Here is a 26,343-nt window from a genome sequence, read left to right as displayed (position 1 = left end):
ATATGTGGGATATGAATTATAGAGAGATGTCTAATAGTGCAGGAGCACCTAGGACTTAGGCTCATAGTCCTTTCACAATTTTGGCTTGTACTGACCTTAGCCAATTCAGGTTCCTAATAAGGACTCTAGGAGGGTCCAAGGAGTGTGTGTGATGTTTGTATTGAGTCAAGTGTAGGCCTAGTTGAGTTGATTTTCTTCCTATGTTTACACTTTGTGATTAGGTAGTAGTTTGAGTAGTTGAAATGGCACTCTTGATGGTCAAAAGTGGCATAAATTGGTATGATAATTTGAGAGGTTTATAATGGTCATGGGAATTCTTAAAAAGTCATGAGTAATGACTTGTAATAGTTTGTTTAGATTGGCAAAGCAAAAAGTGAAAAGTTGTAAAAGTTGTCATGACAACTTTTGTCCTAAAAGTGCTTAGTGGTGGAGTTAGGGATAGCACAATGCCCTAGAATGTCTCCACACATGGGGAAGACTATTTAAACCTCCTCTTGCATGGTTACCAAGGTTGGAAGTTTGATTTTGTTTGATTAACAATCTGAAACCACTCATTTTCGGACTGTTATCACTGTTTTGGTCTTATTTTACTTAAAATGTGAATACAAATGGATTGAATCCATTGATCCAATTATGGATTGAATTTATTTGGTGTGTTATAGTGTCATTTGTTTCATTTCATTCTTTGTAGATAGGGTGTATTAGTACTTTCTTTGTTTTGTTTCCAATCATCTTGTTTTGGCTTGTAAATAGCAATTTCATGTAAAATGGTTGCCCCATAAAATCCCTCCATGCTACCATCATGACTTGGTGGTAAATGGAAGGAAACCTATTGTATAGTTTATATATGCATGGAGGAGTTCTAGAAGTGGTTTTTAACATGGATACCACCTTGTTCAAGGCAAGTCCAGGAGCAACCCAGCTAGAGAAGACAGGGTGAAATTTGAGTGCATAGTGCAGAGGTGAACACAAAACCTTAGCCAAAAAATTTGGAGAGGTTCACAAGGTCCATATAGAATTTCCAAAATTGTGAGAAGCCTTGATGAGACTTGCAGATGCCCATTTCACAAACTTGAACAATCACTGCCAGTTAAGAGGCCTAGAAACCCTAGCAAACCCTCATTTTTTGGGTTAGGGCATTGTACAGCGAGTTGGGAAACCAAAATCACCAAAATATCTTAGGTTTAGGTATTGTTTGAAGAAAAACAAACCTTGTTGGAGGTTCTTTTGGAGCATTTTCCTGAAAACCCTCAAAAACTAGATTTTGGAGGCCTAATAGGGGCCCATTCCTTGTAGCCCTATTTCTAGGCAAATTGGTGAAATCGGTAAGAAAGATAGTGAAGGAAAACCACAAATGGACCTAAATAGAATTAATTCCATGGGAAAATCCACCTCCACACCTCTGCAATGACTCACAACAGTATGGGGGTGAAATTGACAAGTTGTTTTCAAGATAGCACAATTGAGCATATGGACGACAATTTGAAATGGTAGGGTTCTTAGTTAAACACTTGTTGCAAATACCTTGAGATTGGAAAGAAGAAAGACCTAGAAGAGATTGAGAAGGATGTGGAGGTCTTGGAGCATAGCCAGACCTACAGAGGTTGGTGGAATTGAGCAACACCAATTAGGTGAAGTGTGAACAAGCTAGGTTAGCCCCATCAAATTGGTATCAAAGCCTATAAGATTTGGGCTAGGTGAGTAGATGTACTCAGTGGAATCTGTAGGAGACAACACCATGGTGACCAATGTAGAGTTGGCAAAGAAAGTGGATAATCAGGAGGAAGAGAATATACTCCTAAAGGAGAAGTTGATTGAATTGGAAAGTAAGCTTAGTGAGGTTGAAACCAAGGTAGATGAAGTGTTGGTAAAGGTTGAAGGAGTAGAAGGGAAGGGTAAAGAGGTGTCAGAGGTAGAAAAAGTACCTGATCCTGATCCTGTCTTAGAACAAGAACCTTTCCTAAAGGCATTGAAAGCCTTAAGTGGTAAATCACTAGAAGGATTGCCATTGTTTACTGGTAATATGGAAGCAGAAGTGGTTCTAGAATGGATAGAGGGCATGGAGAACCTTTTTGAGTGTGAAGGCATAATTGAAGCTCAAAGAGTTAAAGTGGCCAAGTCTAGGATGAGAGGAGTTTCTCTCACATGGTGGAAATTTGTGCAAGATGAGAGAAATAAAATGGGAAAAACACCCATCTCTTCTTGGAAAGGGATGTTAGTCAAAATCAAATAAGTCTATCTCCCTGATGACTATGAAGTGAAGATTCATAGGAAAAGACAAAACTTAAGACAAAAAGACCTTGATGTAAGTGGTTATATGGAGGAGTTTCCCAAACTTAGCCTTAGGTCCCATGCGGTGGAAGAAGAAAGTCTCAAAGTTGCTAGATACCTAAATGGACTATGGTGGAATATCCAAGAGGAAATCAATCTAATGAGCCAAAAGACAATTCATCAAAGCTATCAACTTGCCCTTAAAGTGGAAGAAAAACTGAAAAGAAAACATGATTCAAGTAGTAATAGGGGCAAGGGTAGAGGAAAAGAAAACAAAGGCCATAGGGGAGGCTTTGGAGGAAGAAGTTCAGAACAAATAACATAAGGTGAGTCTAAACTAACCGAGCAGTAAGAAAGTGGCACTGGCAAAGGAGGATTCAATAGAGGAAGGGGGTCAAATAGTGGTTTTAGAGGAAGGTCTAGTGGACAAGGTAGAGGTTCCTCATATTTTTCCTCAATGAAGTGTTATCATTGCAACCAACTTGGTCATCCAGCGTATAGCTGTCCAGAGAAAGGAGAGTGAACTATCTTCAAGAAGATACTTCAAGTAGAAAGACTTTAGAGGTTGCCTTAGAATCAAAGGTAGTGACAATTTCATGATAAGAAGAACTTTGATAAAAGAACCTATCAGAGAAGAGCCTAGCCAAAGGAGATCATTATTTAAGATCAAATGCAAGATAAAGGACAAAGTTTGCAAAGCGATCATTGATTCAGGGTCAACAGACAACATTGTGTTAGAAGAGGAAGTGAGTAAGCTTAAATTGTAAAGGATACCTCACAACAACCCTTACAAAGTCACTTGGTTGAACAAAGGCCAACATGTCTTAGTCAATGAGCAAGCTTGGGTGGATTTTACCATTGGAAGGTATAAGGACAAAGTGTAATGTGATGTCCTACCCATGGATGCATGCCACCTTCTATTAGGAAGACCATGGAAATTTGATAGACAAGCTATTCATGATGGAGCCAAAAATTCATAAACATTCAAGAAAGATGGAGTCACATTAAAGATCCAATTTATCCTTAAGGAAGGTGGAAAAAGGGCAACAGGTCCTAATGTCCTTTTGGTGAGTGAAAAATAGTTCTTGAAGACACTTGAGGAAGGTGAAGGTATAGGGTTTGCATTAGTAATGAAGCCTAAAGAGGAAGACAAGAAAGAGAAGCCAGATTTGCCAATAGAGGTTCAAGACCTATTGAAGAAGTTAAAAGGGATAGTGAGTGATGGACAACTAGCCACCTTACCTCCTAAAAGAACCATAAGCCATCAAATAGACTTTATTCCCAGAGCATCCTTACCCAACAAGGTAGCTTACAAGATGACTCCCCAACAAAATATTGAGATTTCCAAGCAAATCCAAGTGATTTTAGACCAAGGCCTAATTAGGAAAAGCATTAGCCCTTGTGTTGTACCTACCATTTTAGCCCCAAAGAAAGGTGGTACTTGGAGATTGTGCATAGACTCTAGGACTATAAATAGGATCACTATCAGATATAGCTTTCCAATTACTAGAATAGAAGATCTAATGGATTGTTTAGGGGAAGCAAAATACTTTACCAAGATTGACCTTAAAAGTGGATACCACCAAATTAAGATTAAGGAGGGTGATGAGTGGAAAAATGCATTCAAAACAATAGAGGGTCTTTATGAATGACTTGTAATGCCATTTGGCTTATCCAAGGCTCCAAGCACCTTCATGAGACTCATGAATGAGGTGACGAAGGACTTCATAGGTAAATTTAGATGACATTCTCATTTTCATTAAGGATAGGGCAGATCATATTAATCATTTGCAAAATGTGTTACAAAGATTGTATGAAGAGAAGCTAACCATGAACTTGGACAAGTGTGAATTTGTTAAGTAGGAGTTGGTTTACCTTGGGTTTGTGTTGTCTCAAGAAAACCTCAAGATGGATCCTAGAAAGGTTGAAGCCATAGTAAATTGGCCTACTCCTAAGTCAGCAATAGAGGTGAGAAGCTTCCATGGACTAGCTCAATATTACAGGAAGTTCATAAGGCAATTCAGTGCTATATGTTCACCAATGTTGGTCACAATTAGAGGGGGAATGAAGGAAAAGTTTCAATAGAATGAACAAGAAAATAGAGGTTTTGAAACCTTGAAGGAGAAGATAGCTACTCAACCGGTGTTGGTGTTGGGCCACCTAGTTTTGAGAAACTCTTCATAGTGGAATGTGATGCAATCAATGTTGTAGTAGGTGTTGTCCTAAGCCAAGAATAAAGACTAGTAGCTTTCCATAGTGAGAAGCTAATTGATGCAAAGAGGAAATACTCCTCTTATGACTTGGAATTATATGCTTTAGTGCAGGCTTTGAGGAAGTGGAGACACTATCTCCTTCCTAAGGAATTTGTAGTCTATATAGACAATCAAGCTTTAAGCTTTCTAAACTCACAAGACAAACTCGGTCACAAACACATGAAGTGGGTGGAGTATATGCAATCCTACACATTCACAATCAAGCACAAAAAAGGTTAATTAAACCGGGTTGTTGATGCATTGAGCAGAAGACTCTTGACAGTCCAAGAAATTCAGTTAAGGAGCATAGGTGTTGATAGTTTTAGAGACCTATACCCAGATGATGAAGACCTCTCAAATGCCTACAAGGTGTGAAAAGAATACCAAAATCATTTTCATAGTGAGTATTCAGATTTTACCCTGCAAGATGGATCATTGTTTAGAGGTGGACAGCTTTGTGTGCCTAGAGGGTCAATGAGAGAAAATATCATACAAGAGAAGCATAATGGCAGTCTTAGTGGTCATTTTGGAGTCAATAAGACTCAAGAGTTGGTTCAGAGGTATTACTATTGTCCTAGGATGAATCAAGATGTGAAAAAGTATGTGGAGACTTGTATTGTTTGTCAAATGGCTAAGGGCACTTCTACAAATGCTGGTTTATACCAACCTCTTCCCATACCAAATAGACCTTGGGAGTGCATTAGTATGGACTTTGTAGTAGGTTTACCAAGGACAAAGAAGGGATTTGACAATATTTATGTCATAGTGGCCAGGTTTAGTAAGATGGCCCACTTTGTAGCTTGCAAGACTTCATGATGCATGCCAAATAGCTCATTTGTTCTTCAAAGAAGTGATAAGGATACATGGTTTACGCATGAGAATTGTTTTAGATAGGGACTCAAAGTTCATGAGTCATTTTTGGAAGACACTTTGGAAAAAGCTTGGTACCAATCTATCTTTTGGATTAGCCTACCATCCACAAACATATGGGCAGACCAAAGTGGTAAATAGGAGCTTAGGAAACTTATTGAGGTGCCTTACCAAGGAGTATGGTCAAACATGGGATCAAGTTCTATCACAGGCTGAATATGCTTACAATGACTCAATAAATAGAACCACAAGCAAGAGCCCTTTTGAAGTGGTCTATGGTCTTCACCCAAGGGGTATATTGGAGTTAAGGGACTTAGGTAATGTAGAAAAAAGAAGTGGATATGCATAATACTTTTATCAGTCAATGAAGGAGGTACATGAATCAGTCAAGCAAGCATTGATAGAGAACACAAGTAAAATCAAGCAAAAAGTTGATGAGAGAAGGAAGAAACTACAATTCAAAGTGGGAGATCTTGTCATGGTACACCTAAATAAATAAAGGCTACAACAAGGAGTACCTAACAAATTGCAAATGAGAAGGTTGGGTCCATGTGCCATTCTAGCCAAGTATGGAGAAAATGCATACAAGGTGGACCTACCTAGTGACATAGGATTGTCACCGATTTTCAACATAGTAGACTTAGTTGCTTACAAAGGACCAATTCAAGGTTTAGATAGTAGTCACTCAGAGGTATCAAATGATGCAAACAACCTTCAAATACCAGTAAGACCAAGTCCAAAGGCTGATGAAAAGGCATTGAGTTCAAGGATCACTAAGAAGACAAGGCATCAAATCTATTGGGAGCACCTAATCAAGTGGCAGGGTATGGATGATGCTGAGGCTACATGGGTGTTTGAGATAAAGTTTAAGAAGTTAGGCATTGATCATAATCTGATCCCCAAAGAGGTGACTTAGTTCTCTTTTGTTTGGGAGGATGGTGCAGGAGCACCTAGGACTTAGGCTCATAGTCCTTTCACAATTTTGGCTTGTACTGACCTTAGCCAATTCAGGTTCCTAATAAGGACTCTAGGAGGGTCCAAGGAGTGTGTGTGATGTTTGTATTGAGTCAAGTGTAGGCCTAGTTGAGTTGGTTTTCTTCCTAGGTTTACACTTTGTGAGTAGGTAGTAGTTTGAGTAGTTGAAATGGCCTTCTTGATGGTCAAAAGTGGCATAACTTGGTATGATAATTTGAGAGGTTTATAATTGTCTTAGGAATGCTTAAAAATCCATGAGTAATGACTTGTAATAGGTTGTTCAGGCTGGCAAAGCACAAAGTGAAAAGTTGTAAAAGTTGTCATGATAACTTTTGTCCTAAAAGTTCTTAGCAATGGAGTTAGGGATAGCACAATGCCCTAAAATGTCTCCACATGTGGGGAAGACTATTTAAACCTCCTCTTGCATGGTTACCAAGGTTGGAAGTTTGATTTTGTTTGATTAACAATCTGAAACCACTCATTTTTTTATTGTTATCACTGTTTTGGTCTTATTTTGCTTACAATGTGAATACAAATGGATTGAATCCATTGATCCAGTAATGGATTAAAGTTATTTGGTGTGTTCTAGTATCATTTGTTTCATTTCATTCTTTGTAGATAGGGTGTGTTAGTACTTTCTTTGTTTTGTTTCCAATTAGCTTGTTTTGGCTTGTAAATAGCAATTTCATGTAAAATGATTGCCCCATAAAATCCCTCTTTGCTACCATCATGGCCTATTGGGACATGAAAGACAACCTATTTTACATTCTATATATGCATGGAGGATTTCTGGAAGTGGTTTTTGACATGGCTACCACCTTGTTCTATGCCAGTCCAGGAGCAACCCAGCTAGAGAAGACAGGGTGAAATTTGAGTGCATAGTGCAAAGGTGAACACAAAACCTTAGCTAAATCATTTGGATAGGTTCATGAGGTCCATACAGACTTTCCACAACTAGTAGAATCCTTGTAAAGACCTACAGATGCCCATTTCACAAACTTGAATAGTCACTGTCGGTTAAGAGGCCTAGAAACCCTAGCAAACCCTCATTTTTGGGTTAGGGCATTGTACGACAAGTTGGGAAACCAAAACCACCAAAAACTCTTAGGGTTGGGTGAGTGTTTGAAGAAAAAAAAACCTTGTTGTGGGGTATTTTGGACCATTTTCCTCAAAACCCTCAAAAACCAGATTTTGGAGGCCTAATAGGGGCTCATTCCTTGTAGCTCTATTTCTAGGAAAATTGGTGAAATCAATAAGAAAGATAGTGAAGGAAAATGAAAAATGGACCTAAATGAAATTCATTCCATGGGAAAATCCATCTCCACACCTCTGTAATGAATCACAATAGTATGGGGGTGAAATTGACAAGTTGTCATCAAGGTAGCACAATTGAGCATATGGAAGACACTTTGAAATGGTAGGGTTCCTAGTTAAACACTCATTGCAAGCACTTTGATATTGGCAAGAAGAAAGCCCTAGATGAGATTGAGAAGGACTTGGAGGTCTTGGAACATAGCTTGACTCAGAGAGGTTGGTGGAATTGAGCAACACCAACTAGGTGAAGTGTGAGGAAGATAGGTTAACCCCATCATCTAATAAACGTGTAGAAATTGAGGAAGCCCTAGAAACATTGAGAGGCAAGTATTAAGCTTCACTTGCTAAGAGAAGAGAGATAACCAAACAACTATTGGAGTTTTCTAAGAGTAGTTCTTCTAATGAAGCAAACATAGGTGCATTGGTTGATGAAGTGGAGAAACTGAATGATGAGAAGGATAAATTGAGGAGAGAGCTAGAATCCCTAACCATCCAGATGAGTCAGGAACTTGAAGCAAGGAGGGAAGCAGAAGACAAGATCAAAGAGAAAGAACATGAGATCTTTAAGATAAATTAGGAAAATGACAATCTATATGCAGATTGGCACGAGGAGAAAAAAGAAAAAGAATAAATAAGGGCATAACTGGATATGGAAATGTCTCTTAGAGAGACTCTTATGAAAAGAAATGAAGACCTTACACAAGAATTTGCTGATGCTAATGAGAAGCTTGCAAAGTTTAAAAAAATTTCTACAATGCTTGATGAACAGATTCAATCACAAAGGATGACAGGTGATACAACTGGATTGGGTTACAATACATTTGAGAAAGGTGAGTCTTATGGTACTAAGGACAATGTGCGTGAAGGTAAATCTGCACCTAAGATTCAAAAACACACTAGTAAGAAATCTTATAAGCCTTTTTGTTTTAGTTGTCATAAACCAAGACATACTGCTAATGTTTGAAGAAGCAGAGCTGATGTTAGTAATGGTTATAGACCTAATACATATCAAGGATATAAGCCTAGAACCTTTAATGGTTATTGATACACTTGCAACATGTATGGGCATAGAGTTATTGAGTAAAGTTATGGAGAAAATAATCTGACACCTCACATGAGTTAGAGGTCTGGTGGTGGTTGGCAAAGAACCTTTAATGATCAGAGAATTCCTAAATGGAAGAGACCCTATGCTAACTGGTCTAGTCCCTATGAGATGGAAAAGAGGATGAATGTGGTTTGCACAATATGTAATAACTATGGTCATGTAGCTATGAACTGAAAAAGAAGGACTAGTAGAGGCAATGCTGGACCTTGGAGAGCGGTATGGCTTGTTATCATTGTCATAAGCTGGGGCATATTGCAAAGTTTTGCAGAGCTAAGGTAAACCAACCGGTAAATCAATCTGCTGACTAGAAAGGGAAGATGAAAGTTGATGTAGAGGAGACTAGAGTTGAAATGAATAGAATCTGGAAAAAGAAGGATGATAAGAAAACCGAAGACAAACCATCTGAAGATCCTATTTCTTCACCTAATGTGGATAACCCTTCACCGACAAACTAAGCTATTAAAAATCTTAGGGGGAGCTTAATATTAGATCTATTTCCGAACCCCCTGAAGGACCATGAGGTATGTTAAATCTACATACTTTGATACATTATGATATTGTGAAGTTATTTTGTGATCAAACCGATAGGTTTGATGTGTTATGAGAACGGGTAGTATGTTGGAAGAAATTTTAGGGTTTTACCGGTAATGACATTTAATGTGGTAGATAATGGGGAAATAAAAATGAACTTTTTGAATGTTATTTGTCACATTACATTCTTGTGGGTAGTCGAAGAGACTGAGTCCAAAGGAGAAAAGAACACCCTAAGGACTAGTGGTAAAAGGTCAAAGGGTGTTGGTACTTAAACTATGAATTCTTCAAAGAAACCGGTAACCAAGCTCACACCTCTTGAAAATTTAATAATAAACATTAAAAAGTATGGTTTTGTGTAGGGGAAAAAGTGAGACTAGGTTAACATGCCCTAATCCTACCTTTTGACACACATTACAGAATATGAAAGAGCCTAGAGATATCAAACAATTGGCTACTTCTTTTTGTGAAAGAGAGAGCCATGGGATACCTATTAGGATTTCTATTCCCTTGTTGAAGTTGGAAGATCAAATGATGCAAGTTCAAACCCTAATCCCAAGATGCAAGTATGAACTACTAACAAGATTGCAGAATTGAGATTAAACAATGAACAGTTGTAAATACAAGGATGAAATAAGAATGCAGATGTGTACCCGGAGTCAAAATTAGACTAAAAATGTTCGGGATGGGGGCGCAGGTGCCACTGTCCTGATTCTGTCCTAAAAACTGCACCGTAAACTGTTGTTTTGCACTCTGGAACACTGTTGGAAATGTTGTCTGTTCGGAGGACCAGGGCGCCCAGTGCCTCTGTCCCAGGGACCAGGGTGCCCAGCACCCCTGTCCTAGCAGGACTAGGGTGCCCAACGCCCCTATCCTAGTCTTCTGCTCTGCAATTTGATGCAGAGTGTTGTCTCGACCTGTTCTCTCCGGATCTATATCCTGCGGCGTCGTCCGAGTCCCGAAACCTGCACTGATATCTGAAAAGGGTGTGTGGGTGGCTATATAGGGTTTTGCCTTAGTCAAACCCTCGCTTCAGTAATTTCCACCTCCACGAATAGCCAAGTTGTTTTGTAAAATGTATTGTGTGTGCAGACCTAGTGTGTGTGCAAGGTCCTAAAATGCAAGAAAGCAAACTAGAGCAACCTAGAAAGTAAACCCTAATTGCTTGTAAATGACAATGTAAATGCTCTAAATCAAGATGCAAAGTGATCTAAAGCATGAATAAAGGATATATTGAAGCTTATGCAAAGACATGAAAACAACATGAAATCATAACCAACCCTCAAGGGAGGAGTACAAGCCAATCTTCAGTCGATAATCTCCTATTGTTCTTCAATGTCTTCCAAGCCCTAAATGAATGAATGAAATTGATGAATGCTTGATAGAGGATGTTGAATGTTGTTGAAGTCTTCAAAGATCTGCTCTTTCGCTGCATATGAGGTTCCTGAAAACAAAAATCGGATCCCTTCCAATGAAGAAAGAGAGCTCTTATGTAGGAAACCCTAGATCGTAATTTCGTCTTTTGGCTGACCTAAAGATTGAATTTCCTGCCAATTTCTTGGGGTTAAGCTTTATTTTATGATTGGATTATGCTCCTAAAATTTTGAGAAAAATGTCTGGGACCATGTGCACTCCAAGCGCCACGATCCCGACAACTTTTCACCAAATTTTCAGGGCCGTCGGATATGATGATTTTAGAGAGAATCCCAAAGTTACAGGTGATTTCAAGATGTTTTGACCCTGAAACCAAGCCCCCAAGTTCAAAATAGGACTTAATTAGTGTTTTTGATTGAGTGATGTATTGGAGGAATAAAATGAAAAGGGCACGCTTTAACAAAAGGGCCCAACTTTATGATGCAAAGGACAATGAAATAGGACCTTAGACCTAACTAATTTGATTAATTAAGTGCTAAAGGAGAAATGCAATGCAAAATGTAAAATGCACTAAGGCGGGTGCTAAACTAGGTGTGAAATTATACCACCCTAGCAAGTGCGTACAATTTACGATGCTACATTTAGCCCCCACTTTAGCGGTCATATGAGTACTACGTGCATATGCAAGCTAAAGTACAGAAAAGTAAACATCATTTGAAAAAGGATATATCCATAAGTTGTCGGACGAAGCCCCCAGCAGTATCTGTAGTACACAGTTAGGAACCGCACCCTACAAAACACACGTTAGATCACAAAATCACCTAATGCTTACTAAGGAAAGTGATGAAATTTGTGAATAGCTATATGCCCCCCCCTGTTTTGACTTGCTTATTAGGGAGGTGAAACAGGGTAGCATGTTTACTTACGACAAATTGTGTAAGAGAGTATTGATGAGGGACGTTCACTGAATAGGCTTCATCAGAGCACTTTTTGGAACATCCCGAGAGTAGGGGAATGACAATACGATTCCTACGCAACAAATGGCTCAAAAATCGCATCTCCCAAACTCAAGTTATGATGAAATAAATGATAGAGGAAAATTAGGGTTTCAAAAGTAAAGATAAAGAAATGAAAGTATATACCTTGAAAGTGACGTTTGCATTTGTCACTTTGTTGATTTCTGAATACTGTTCATTGTAGTGGAGCCCACATAGCCATCATCATGCCTTCACGATGACCGGAGCGTCCCACGAGGATTGAGATCCTGCGCCAGGCCGTGATCGATGATGAGCCACTGGACGAGGTGAGTTGATTGAACGTTTGATTTTTGATTTTTTCGCATTTTGACTTTTCTGTGATCGTATGCAGGCCCTAAAGGCTGACCCGAGGCCCACCCAGGGCGCCATGGTCCCTGTGGGGCACCCTGGTCCCCCCAGGGCACCATGGTCCCTGACAAGGTGCCATGGTCCCAATCAGGGCTTGGCGAGGGGTTTCAGGGTTGGCATATGATGTTCGACAGTTTGCATGAGCGATTTTGATGATCGAGTACTAATTACGGTTATGTTTTTGTGTTGCAGGGTGTCCCATACATGAGAGAGCATATGGCGGGACATATTCTGCGCAGTTTGCGAGATCAGATTCCATAGCTGACTCAGGCAGAGAGAGACACATTGTCGATTGTGGGGTTATGGTATGTGATCCTCATGCCAGCCATTCAGTTCCATCCTACGATGCTGATGGCATTGATGGAGCAATGGGATCCTAACACATGCACATTTCATCTTCCAGTAGGGGAGCTGACGGTTACACTCGAGGATGTGTACCGTATACTTCATCTTCCTATCAGAGGAGCGACTGTTACATACGCGACCGATCATTTAGCGGAGGATCATCAGAGAGAGCAGGTGTATTACATAGGGAGAGTCATGCCAAGTGAGACGAGAGGTCGCATCATGGTCAGCTGGCTCTTACATCCTATAGGGGAGGTACCCCTTCTGAGATGCCTTATGATCACCATCATAGCACTAGCTGTCTACCCTAATGGGCGAGGTACGCACATGCATGGGGGTCTCACATGGTGCATCAGAGCGATGGAGAGACATAGGAGAGTGTATGCTTGGGGTCAGAGTATGCTTGCACATCTCTATCATGACCTTGAGGAGTATGTATTTGGATAGGGTTGCAGTTTGATGACATGCACACTTCTGCAGGTGTGGATTTTAGAGCACTTCACATGCACCAGGCTTGTCGGCTTTCTACTGAGTACGGCTAGCAAGTGACCTAGGGTGTTTTCTTATCCACTTACCAGCGAGTGGAGATTTGGAGATTTGTTATATTGGAGAGTGATTTTTGATAGACTGACAGCCGAGGTGACAGTGTGAAGACCCTACCTGCGGATGCATAGATGGGATGGGATGGAGAGACAGTTAGCATGCCTACAGAGGAACCGCCTACTGCAGGGACAATATTCACACATCATAGTCCCATTCTACTTCGACCGAGTATGGAGGCAGTTTGGGCTAGAGCAGCGTGTTCCAGCCGATGTGCCCATCTATACTCGACACTCACGGGTCCTTCCTAGACCTTGAGCAGTAGCGAGACCAACGATAGATGATATCGAGACTACAGATGTAGAGGGATCCAATCAGGATGTAGTCACTGATTACTCTGCAGAGCCTGGAGCACAGCGCAGGTATGTCTCATGGTTTATGAGATCATATCCAGGTCCTATCTTTCCACCAGATCATCCGACAGGCCATCCAGGCCCATGGAGACATGGAGACCGAGAGGAGGACCAAGGATCCAGGTCAGAGGAGCCAGAGGAGGGAGAGGGTCATGAGGAGGCGGGAGATCCTGATCCACCTACAGGCGATCAGCCCAGCGTCGAGGAGGAGGAGGAGGACATAGATAGAGATGAAGATGAGGAGGACGATGAGGAAGAGTATAGAGATGATGAGGAGGAGTCAGATGCAGCTTCCCAGCATTTAGGAGACGATACCATAGCTTTGGATCCTCCTCTTATTCCCCAACAGGGGGAACATGAGGCGATACGGAGACCTATTCCTAGTACTATCCAGCCTACACCCATCGTGCATAGATTAGTCGAGCGAGGGGAGCCCAGTAGATCCCAGTCATAGATGCTACCGTATCATGATCCCTATTGGCGCGAGGGAGATCCAGGTATAGTAGGTTTATATTGATTGGTTAATGTTTTGATGATATAGAATGGTACTAACAAAAATCTGTTCTACTACTATAGCTAATGTGCAGGAGTGGCATTCCCTAATTCAGCAGGCAGTGACAGACATTTCCACGATAGCACAGATCCCTAGTTCCTCACAGATTGCTTATAGGCCTCAGGGGAACGCGGGTTGGTATGAGGACTTGTTTTTCCCATTCCGAGTACAGGTAGACATATGGAGGGAGAGAGAGAGAGTCCTATCAGAGGACCTTCAGCGGGCGCGACAAGATCTAGCAGTAGCTCAGGCCGAGGCTACCACCTATCATACGATCCTTATGGATAGGGATCGTAGGAGTTCCTCTCGGAGTCACTCACGGTCTGTATCGCGCTATACACCCATGGGTCCACCTTCACGGCCAGATCAGGAGGGAGCGTCCAGTCGACACTCTCCAGCCACTAGTCCTAGGGATAGGAGATGATTTTATGATGTAAGAGAGGTCACATTTTGGATGTATAGTGACCTGTATTTGTATACGATCCACATATATATATATATATATATATATATGTATATATACATGCTTCTCTTTTGTCTCAAATGTGTTATCTTTAATGCTTAATGTATATTTTGTTTTGATTAAATCTAATACATTTGGTAAATGTACATGTATGTTCAGAATTTAATTTCCATGTGATTGATTTCTCAATGCTTCCATGATTAAATCGATACATGTGTGACTTAATTAAAATATTTAATCAAGTACTACATTGATGATAGGGAAGAAATGTGCATTAAGTCTAAGAATCATATAACTAATGTGATTTAATTTTGAACTTAAACACAACATGATACGATTCTACTTAACACATAAAGACACTATATAATATGCTAGCCTAATGGAAATGTAAATCTTTTACAATTTACATAAATGAATTCAAGACAAACTATGAAGTAGGAAGACACACTTGTCAAGAACGAAGAAATATAGATTAAACATCATAACATTTAATTCTATTTTGCTCTAATTAGGAGATACTAACATATTATCCAATGTTGAAGAACTGAAAAGAAGATAAATAAGGAATGAAGAATTAAGCATAATATCTACGCAAGTGCATAGCATTGATAGGTTCTTTAAGAGGCGTACCATCTACATCTGCTATTTTGTAAGCACTTGATCCATAATCCTCAATAACGATATATGGTCCAAGCCAATTAGGACTAAATTTTCCCTTTTCTGCAGGTAAGGCATTCACATTGCGCCGATTCTCATAGAGGACTAAGTCACCTACTGAGAAGGAATGTTGAATAACCTTATCATTATAGCTTTGTTGTAGAGTTTTGTGATACGCTTGAATATGCTCAAGAGCATTTATACGCTGTTCATCAAGCATCTCAAGCTGTTGAAGTCATTGTTCTCTATAAGAGTCATCATCTACTATACCTTTGAGAGAAACCCTAAGTGATGGAATCTCTAACTCTAAGGGCATAATAGCGTCAGCACCATAAACAAGATTATGAGTAGTTCCCGTAGCAATTTGTACACTCATTCAGTAGGCCCAAAGAGCATAGATTAGCTGGTTACTCCAATCCTTACCATGCTTATTCACAGTTTTATGAAGAATTTGTTCAATTATCTTATTGGATGATTCGGCTTGACCATTTGACTGAGGATAATATGGTGTAGAAAATCAATGTTTGATATGATACTTCTCAAGGAATTTCTTCACGTCCTTGTTCTTAAATGATGTCCCATTATCTGAGATTATAGTAGAAGGTATCCCAAATCGAGAAATGATGTTTTCTAGAAGAAATTGACAAATCGCTTCAGCAGTGGTAGAGCGAAGGGGAATAGCTTCTATCCACTTCGTAAAGTAATCTGTTGTGGTTATAATGAAGGTGTGTCCTTGAGATGAAGGAGGAGAGATTTTACCAATAAGATCCAAACCCCATGCAGAGAAAGGCCAAGAAGCTACTTGAGAACAAAGTTCTTGGGTAGGAGCATGAATCAAATTATTGTGTTGTTGACATTGATGACATTTTTTAACAAATGAAAATGAATCCTTCTGCATAGTTTGCCAATAGTATCCCATACGAATCAATCTATGAACCAAGGATTTGCCTCCAAAATGCCCCCCACAGGCACCTGAATGTGCCTCTTCAAGAGCAACGGGGATTTCCGATTTGTTAAGACAGCGAAGGAGAAGGCCATCATAACCCCTTCGGTAAAGGACATTAGAAAGGATGATATATCTAGCAGACAGCTTGCGGATTCTAGCCCTAGTGTTCCTATTAGCGGAATCAGGAAAGCTACCATCAGTCAAATATCTTATGATATGTGAATACCATTCATCTGAATCTACAAAGTCACAACATGTTACCAAGCTACAATCGTCTACAATAGCTGGAGAAATAAGGTTGTGAATAACAAATTTAAGATCAACCACAGGATCCTCTAAAGATACAAGAGAAGCCACACATGCCATTGCGTCCGCATGTCGATTATCTTTTCGAGGAACAGGTTCCATGGTATAAGAATCAAATTTTTGTAATAAAGAGATGGCAAGGTCTTTATATTGTGATAATTTGTCTTGTTATGCTTGATATATTCCTGTTACTTGTCTTATAATCAATTGCGAATCTCCATAGATATGTATGTGTTTTATGTTCAGAGCTAAGGCTGCTTTTATTCCCACTATAAGAGCCTCATACTCAGCAATGTTATTGGTACACAGGAAATTTAGACGATAGGATAAGGGAATAGATTTCCTTGTAGGAGAAATCAAAACAACACCTGCCCCCGATCCCATACGACACTTAGAGCCATCAAAGTATAACTCCCAAGTTTCATCTTTCTCTATAGAAAGAATGAAGTCATCGGGAAATCACTCAGGGTTAGGGAAGGAGAAAGGCGAAGGGGCCTCAACTAAGTGATCGGTCAACGCTTGTCCTTTAATTGCTCTTTGTGAAACAAATTTAAGGTCAAATTTAGTTAACATCATAACCCACTTAGCTAGGCGTCCTGATAAATCAGTTTTAGAGAAAAGATGCTTCAAAGGATCAAACTTTACCATGACGTGGACTTCTGAATTTAAAAGATAATGTCTCAATTTCTGAGTCGCAAACACCAAGGCCAAGCATTGTCTTCCTATCACAGAATATCGGGTCTCATAATCGAGTAAGGTACGACTTATGTAATAAACCGGACATTCCTTACCATCTTTATCATGTTGTGCCAACAATGCTGCGAGAGCATGAGAGGAAGTAGCTGTATACAGAAGGAAAGGTTTAGAGGGTTTGGCAGGTTGAAGAATAGGAGGACTAGCCAAATACACTTTTAAATCTTCAAATGCTTGCTAACAATCTTCATTCCATTGAAAAGTGATATCCTTTTTAAGAAGTTGAGTAAAAGGAAAGGTACGATCCGCAAGTTGAGACACGAACCTACGAATAGCTTGAATCTTTCCTTGTAAGATTTTAAGTTGAGACAGATTTCTAGGAGGTGGCATGTTGACAATAGCATCTATTTTCTTAGTGTCCACCTCAATCCCATGATGCGAAACTATGAATCCTAATAGTTTTCCACTATCTACACCAAAAACACATTTTCGAGGATTCAAGCGCATGTGATATTTACGAATTCTTTCAAAGATTTGATGAAGGATTTTAATGTGATCCATGCGAAGAAAGGATTTGGCTAAAATATCATCAACATAATCCTCTAAAATCTTATGCATATAATCATGAAAGATAAGGGTCATCGCTCGTTGATAAGTTGCACCAGCATTTTTAAGTCCAAAAGGCATCATTATCCAACAAAACGTACCCCAAGGAGTGGTGAAAGCAGTTTTGAATTGATCTTGAGGGTTAATAAAAATTTGATTGTATCCTGAAAAACCATCCATGAAGGATAACAAGGCATGTCCTGTCGTAGAATCAACTATCATGTCAATGTTTGGAAGAGGAAAATCATCTTTTAAAGAAGCCTTATTTAGATCCCAAAAGTCGGTACACATTCTTATTTTATTATCTGGTTTAGCCACAGCAACAATATTTGAAATCCATGGGGAATAGTCAATAGGGCGGATAAATCCAGCCTCCAATAATTTTTCAATCTCAGCCTTAACAAGCAAAGCCACCTTGGGATTCATTTTTCAAATCTTTTGTTTCACGGGCTTAGCATCAGGAACTAAGACAATATTATGAGTGACAATCTTAGGATCTATACCAGGCATGTCAGAGTATGTCCAAGCAAAGATCTCAGGGAATTCGTGCAATAGTTCTTCATATTGTTTCTGTTCCTCTTCATCCAAACATTTTCCAATTTTAATAACTTTCTCTTTATTGCAAGGGTCCATCTTAACATCAGTGGTGTCACTTATGAGAAGATTACTTTGTTGAGGAGTATCCTTTAACTGAGGGAATTCTTTCACAATCTCATCATTATCAATCTCTTTTCCAAAATAGGCTTCAGTGTTCAAAGAATAAGGGAGTCCCCTATTGTGATGATAATGAGGAAGAGTGTCATAGGCTCCCAAGAACTCAACTAAAGCATCATCGGTAGGGAAGATATCCAAAGCACAGTCACCCGAAGGATCCCCATCAATATACTTAGGATGTTGTATTGATAGAGATGTAGAGATGGCATTAACACTAATGCATGGTCTTTTAGAAGCTTTAGTACGTTTGCAGGGATTATAGCCAAGTCCAAAGGCATAATTGTGAAAATTAGTCTCTAGAGGAACTCTTATCCCTTGTTCATGAGCACCACAACCTTTTCCATGATACCCATGCTTAGCAAAAATGCAAAAACCACGACCATAACGATCAGCCATTTCAGGAAGAGAGGGTGGTTTTTCATAAGACAAAGAATCAAACTATTCATAATTTGAGGTATGAGGAGAAGAAGTTTGAGAAGCGGCCACAAAATTATTACTCATAGATTCAGGTAAGGTTGATTGATTTTTAGCTTCTTCCTTCTTTTCAACTTTAAGCTCTCTAGAAGGAACCTTATACTCACCTACAAAAGTGGGATTGAAATCAAGAGATCCCCAATCATCTTCTTCGAGGATCTTCTCAGGATCAAAATCCTTCTTATGTGTAGTTTCAAGTCGAGAAGAATCTTCTTTAGGAGCTCCAGACTCATCCAAAGAATTTTGATCATCGGAGAGCAAGGATTCATCGATAGGTTTCTTGTTTAAAGAGTCATCACTAGATGAGGATGGCTTAGAAGAACCCCCTTTGGAAGTAGATGTTTGTAGACAAGCTTGAAAATTAGTATCACCTATCAAAGTATATGTCTTATTGTTATAGACGAATTTAACTTGTCTATGCAATGTAGAGGGGACAGCTTGCATGCTGTGAATCCAAGGCCTCCCTAATAACAAGTTATATGTTAAATTTCTCGACATAACATGGATAGGAGTAGGCAAAGTAACAGGTCCTACTGTGAGGGGTAAGGTGATAATACCTAATGAAGTCTTAGCCACATTGTCAAAGCCTCGAATGGGATGAGAGTCAGGCTCAATAAGAGACATATCCACATTCATCTTATGCAATAGATTAATGCTACACACATTAAGGCCAGAGCCATTATCTACTAGTGTTCATCTTATAGCAGTGTCTTTCATGATAACCACAATCATCAAGGGATCATATTGTTGTTGAATTTCACTAGTAGGCAACTCATCTTGGGTAAACACAATTTGAGCTTTAGGATTCATCACAGAGTTAACCAAAGATGCTATATTACTAGATGTATTTGGTGGAGGAACATTCAAATCTTTCAAGGCATCTTGTAACATTCCATGATGAGCGGAAGAAGTTTGAATCAAATCCCAAAGGGATATCTTAGCAGGGGTAGCTTTAAGTTGCTCTATGAGATCATATTCCTTACCCATAACTTGCGAGATACGGGGAGCTTGTGGAAGAATTGGTTGAGGATTAGGAAGAGAAACTAGAATAACAGGAGGAGGATTAGGTTGCCTATTATTTCTGGTATGATAAGTATGGGCAACCGCATGATAACTCTCTCTAGTTATTTGCTTAGCATAACTGTAAGGACTTATAGGTTTTCTTCCTTGCACGGTGATAATTGGTTTATTCGGGGTACGAAAGGAATCATGATCATACCTTCCTTGAACAGTAAGGAGGGGCGATTTAGGAACTTGATAGGTGGGAGAAGGATAAGCACCTTGGACTTCAAAAAGAGGCTTGTTATGCTCATTCAAGTTTATCATGTTAACCAATTTAGAAGTCTTGTTCTTGTTTAAAGATTTCGATAAAGCCACAAAGTCATCAAGAGCATCATCCAACAAAGCATGATCATATCGGTTAATAGGCTTAACTTTTGATTCAAAAGGAGACATCTCCTCATAGAGGGGATTATTGAAAACAACCATGTTACTAGATTCAGGGGAAGAGTTGATAGGAATGTATCCTTGAGAGGAATCATTCGACTTATCTTTCTCATCACACCTAAATGGCATAGTAACAAGGTTTATGAGTTTTTGGTAAAATGAAGGTTTGGCATCTATAGGGTTTAAAAACTCATCTAAAGCTTCATTTAATTAGTCTTGGTTATACTCATAATAATCATCAAAAGCATGAACATTTTGCAAATAAAAATCTGACATTTTGAAATAAAGGTTGCATAAAATTTAAACACACAATGCAAAGAAACACACTTTCTTTTCTTTTTTTTTTTTTTCTTTTCAATGAAAATGAAATGAAAACACACTAAATCTAGATCTAGATCTAACAAATGCAATGCAAGAGGAAGCAATGATAGATTCACGTCAGGTTCACCAAAATGTGTAGGGGAAAAAGCGAGACTAGGTTAACATGCCCTAATCCTACCTTTTGACACACATTACGGAATACAAAAGAGCCTAGAGATATCACACAATTGGCTACTTCTTTTTGTGAAAGAGAGAGCCACCGGATATCTATTAGGATTTCTATTCCCTTGTTGAAATTGGAAGATCAAATGATGCAAGTTCAAACCCTAATCCCAAGATGCAAGTATGAACTACTAACAAGATTGCAGAATTGAGATTAAACAATGAACAGCTGTAAATACAAGGATGAAATAAGAATGCAGATGTGTACCCGGAGTCAAAATCGGACTGAAAATGTTTGGGATGAGGGTGCGGGCGCCACTGTCCTGATTCTGTCCTGAAAACTGCACTAGAAACTATTGTTTTGCACTCTGGAACACTGTCAGAAACTGTCGGAAATGCTGTCTGTCCGGAGGACCAGGGTGCCTAGCGCCTCTGTCCCAGGGACCAGGGCGCCCAGTGCCCCTGTCCTAGTCTTCTGCTCTGCAATTTGATGCAGAGTGCTATCTCGACCTGTTCTCTCCAGATCTGTATCCTGCGGCGTCATCCGAGTCCCAAAACCTGCACTGATATCTGAAAAGGGTGTGTGGGTGGCTATATAGGGTTTTGCCTTAGTCAAACCCCCACTTCGGTGATTTCCACCTCCATGAATAGCCAAGTTGTTTTGTAAAATGTATTGTGTGTGCAGACCTAGTGTGTGTGCAAGGTCCTAAAATGCAAGAAAGCAAACTAGAGCAACCTAGAAAGTAAACCCTAATTGCTTGTAAATGATAATGTAAATGCTCTAAATCAAGATGCAAAGTGATCTAAAGCATGAATAAAGGATATATTGAAGCTTATGCAAAGACATGAAAACAACATGAAATCATACCTAACCCTCAAGGGAGGAGTACAAGCCAATCTTCAGTCGGTAATCTCCTATTGTTCTTCAATGTCTTCCAAGCCCTAAATGAATGAATGAAATTGATAAATGCTTGATAGAGGATGTTGAATGTTGTTGAAGTCTTCAAAGATCTTCTCTTTCACTGCATATGAGGTTCCTGAAAACAAAAATTAGATCCCTTCCAATGAAGAAAGAGAGCTCTTATGTAGGAAACCCTAGATCGTAATTTCATCTTTTGGCTGACCTAAAGATTGAATTTCCTGCCAATTTCTTGGGGTTAAGCTTTATTTTATGATTGGATTGTGCTCCTAAAATTTTGGGAAAAATGTCCGGGACCATGTGCACTCTGGGCGCCACAGTCCCGACAACTTTTCACCAAATTTTCAAGGCCGTCAGATATGATGATTTTAGAGAGAATCCCGAAGTTACAGGTGATTTCGAGATGTTTTGACCCCGAAACCAATCCCCCAAGTTCAAAATAGGACTTAATTAGGGTTTTTGATTGAGTGATGTATTGGAGGAATAAAATGAAAAGGGCACGCTTTAACAAAAGGGCCCAACTTTATGATGCAAAGGACAATGAAATAGGACCTTAGACCTAACTAATTTGATTAATTAAGTGCTAAAGGAGAAATGCAATGCAAAATGTAAAATGCACTAAGGCGGGTGCTAAACTAGGTGTGAAATTGTACCACCTTAGCAAGTGCGTACAATTTACGACGCTATAGGTTTATTGATTGGTGTGAAGAAAATCTATGAAATTTTTAATGAAGATGAACAAAGGCAGATAGAGGATGCAATTGTTTACATGATGAATAAATACAACAAGACCCTTATTGAATTGCAAGGGAAAATTCCAAATTCATTGTATAATATAATTGATGCTAGATGCCAGGCATCCATGAGACAAGACAAAGAATTTATTGAATTTATTCTTAAGAATATGCAACCTGAAGCTACAAGAGAGGAGATAGATAAAAAATTTGCTAAGGCAAAGTCATATTTTAGGTCAAAGAAAAGGTTGACCAGAATGTTAATTGGTGAGACCCAATCAGTCCATGAGGAGACTGAATGAATTTTGAAAAAGATACTGGGTCTAATTCCAGATGAAGAGGGAGAAGTTAAGGAAGATGAACAAGAGAGGTTTAAGGCTGAAGATCTTCCTGAAGGAGTCAAGATAAATGATTTTGAGCTTGATGAAATAGTGATGGGAGATCAACCAGTGAACACACAAACTAAATCTGTGATTATCCTTGATGATGATGATACTGGTAGTATTGATGATGTTGATGTTACTGATAATGTAGATGTATAGGATGTTGACCTTCAAATGTCTGAGCAACATAAATAGGGACATGAAGAAAAGAAAGATGAAGAATAAACGAAGGATGAGGAGCCATCAGTAGTAACTCAAACTGTTGATACACAGCCCCCACTGGTACAACACACTAAAAAGGATAAGGAAAGTGAAAAGAAAGAGGAAGTGACAGAAGATAAGCTTGAAGATTTAGAGAAGAAGACAGAGGAAAATAAGACAAAAGAAAAAGAAAAGGAGAAGGAAGAGGAGAAAACTGAAGAAAAAGAAGAAACAAAGGAGAAGTTAGAGAAGATTGAACCTAAAGTGACACCTTTGTCACTTGATTCTAAAAAGAATTTTTTTGATGAAGATGATGATGATGCTATAAGAATCAAAGGACCACTAGACATAGACAATTTAACCTCAACTGAGTTGATGGAGATCGCAACTGCCATGCAATCTCGGGCCAAGAAGAAGAGAATGAAAGAGCAATAGAAGGAGGCAGAGACAATAAGAAATGTTGTTGAGAATTTTTCAAGTCTCCTATTGGAGACTGGTACTAATAATTTTGTTACTCCTATTGACAAGCTTGGTTAGCTTGTTAATAATGTCGGAGAACAAATGAAATCATTTGAGGATGCATCTTATAATAGTGTTGAGAAGGATTACAAGAAGAAAAGAATAGAGCAATTGCTTACTGAAATCGATAAAGGGAAAGTTTCTCTTACTGTCAATAAGGACTATTTAAAAGAGGCACTTGAAATTGGAGGTAAAATCCTCTCAACTGTTTCTAATTTTTTATTATTTTGTGCTGATTTGAAGAAGAAGAAGGAGGAGGAAGCTGAAAAAGAACTTGAAGTTCTTAGTGAGTCATTCAAGCCCCTTAATGACTCTTCTATCAATTTTGTAAGATTGGTTGTAGAACTTCAGCATAAGCTGAAAGCTTATGAAAATGAATAGGTTAAGAGTATTAAATCACTGCAAGAATTACAGACACAACTGGTACCAAAGGTGAAAATCTTGCAGAGAGCTTACAAAGAATCTGAATCTATCCTTGCAACATCAGAGATGAGTACCATAGATGCCATGGAGGAGTTTGTTGGGAAGATAAGGACACATGTGGAGATAACTGACACTATTTTGGAGACTTGGCATAATGATTTGACACAGTTGAAATCACATTTTAGTGATGTTTTTCTAAGATTGCTTTGTAAAGAAATTTATATATGCTAATTTTGATGCAATTTTGATGTAAATGTATTTATCTTTCATGTATTTACTTCTTTGTTTGGTATTGTTGTCAAAGGGGGAGTAATAGTTGAAGAGTAGATCAAAATTTTGTATGTAAAAGTAAAGGGGGAGTAGAAGTTTAAGTCTTTTAATAGCACACAATTGCTAAGGGGGAGTATATGTCATGAAGTTAATTTTTGTATTGCACACTTAGTTGACAAGATTTTTCCTAAGTGTTGCCATCAATGCCAAAGGGGGAGAATGTTGGCATTTGACTGAACCGGTAAAGACTATTGGTGATATGCAACCGGTAAATGATTGATTGGTGAATGTCATGAAGAGATTGAGATTCATGTTTGATGACTAAGTCTTGTATTTTCAATGATGGAAACAATGTTTTTGTAGGCATCTAAGTCTTGGAAACCAATTGGTAAGGTTTAACCGATACAAAAGATAGTTTAACAAACAACCAGTAATTAGGACTCCAACCGGTAAACAAAGACACAGTTGCATTCATGCAACTGGTACAGGCAATTGATGAAGAGTTGGATGATGCGATTTTAAATCAATGATGGAGACAGGTATTTGGAGTTATGTTCATGACTGCATTGGCAGATTGAACCGAACAAGCAAGATTTGATGTACAAAGCAGGCATTCTGATGAACACTTAACCGATAATGATAAAGTCAATTAAATTGGTAAACTGACACATGTTTTATTTTATTTTTAGTTTGGCGTGCAATGTTAGTTTGTTTAGATTCATTGAACCTAAGAAATTGTTTCAAGGGTGTACCCGACTAAGTTGATGTCTATAAAAATGTGATGAGTTATGAGATAGATATGCGTGTGTTGATGAGATCGAAGGTGAATAAGGAAAAGTTGATTACGCGATGATTAGTGAAGCTTTGTATTGATGTTTTGTTGAATTTTTGAGGATCTGAAGTGGATCTTATTAGACATAGAGGTGTTACATGAAGATCATTTGACTGTGTTATCCTAAAAGTTACAACAGCAAAATCCCTTAATCGGGTAGGTCCTAACAGACCTTAATTTGTAAATCCCCTAACAGGGTAGCTCTATATCAGAGTCTTAAATCCTCTTGCGAGGTTGATCCTAATAGGTCAAAGCTCCTAACATGGCTCATCATTTAAATCCCTTAACGGGGTGACTCCTAATCGGGTCTACTCCTAACATGGTTTTTCCCTTTTTGGTTTCCACGTATAAATCTCGTATTATGTACAAATTATTTTATTGAGCATTATCTTATGTGGTGATATTCCTCTTATAATTGTTAAGTTTTAAGTTGTTGAAGTTGGTGATCAGATTCATATTGTTTTTTCTTACACTAATTCACCCCCCCCCTCTCAATGCCTTATAAGTTTATCAGTCATACAATGTCCTGTGACCCCTTAGGACACCATATGACCCCTTGGGTGTCATTATGGGTCATATTGTGTCGTATGACCCCTTAGGATACCATATGAACCCTTAGGTGTTGTTAGAGGTCATATCGTGTGCTAAGGGGTCATACAGTGTCTTGTGACCCCTTACGACACCATATGAACCCTTAGGTGTTGTTATGGGTTATATTGTATTCGAAGGGGTCATATTATGTTGTATGACCCCTTAGGATACCATATGACCCCTTAGGTGCCATCAAAGGTCATATCATGTCCTAAGGGGTCATACAATGTCCTATGACCCCTTAGGTGTCGTTATGGGTCATGTTTTATTCTAAGGGGTCATATTGTGTCGTATGACCCCTTAGGATACCATATGACCCCTTAGGTGTTGTTAGAGGTCATATTGTGTCCTAAGGGGTCATATAGTGTCCTATGACCCCTTAGGACACCATATGATCCACTAGGTGACATTATGGGTCATGTAATGTGTCCTTAGGAGTCATATTATGTCCTACGACCCCTTAAGACACCATATGACTCTTTATGAAACCATATGGTGTTGTCATGGGTTGTATGGTGTTCTACGGGGTCATATGGTGTCCTATGACTTCTTAGGAAACCCTATGACCCCTTAGGTGTCAAATTTTTTAAGTAGTATTGGCACTGCTTTCTATATTTTAATAATGGTTCATCTTGCCACCTCAGGACATCGTATGACCCCTTAGGACATGATATTCTCCTAAAGGGTCATGTGGTGTTATTTGGGGTCCTAAGGGAGAGGGAGAGAGAGAGAGAGAGAGAGAGAGAGAGAGAGAG

The sequence above is a fragment of the Cryptomeria japonica genome, chromosome 5, assembly GCF_030272615.1.
Source record: "Cryptomeria japonica chromosome 5, Sugi_1.0, whole genome shotgun sequence".
Lineage (NCBI taxonomy): Eukaryota > Viridiplantae > Streptophyta > Pinopsida > Cupressales > Cupressaceae > Cryptomeria > Cryptomeria japonica.
Note: the sequence above shows the minus strand (reverse complement) of the source record.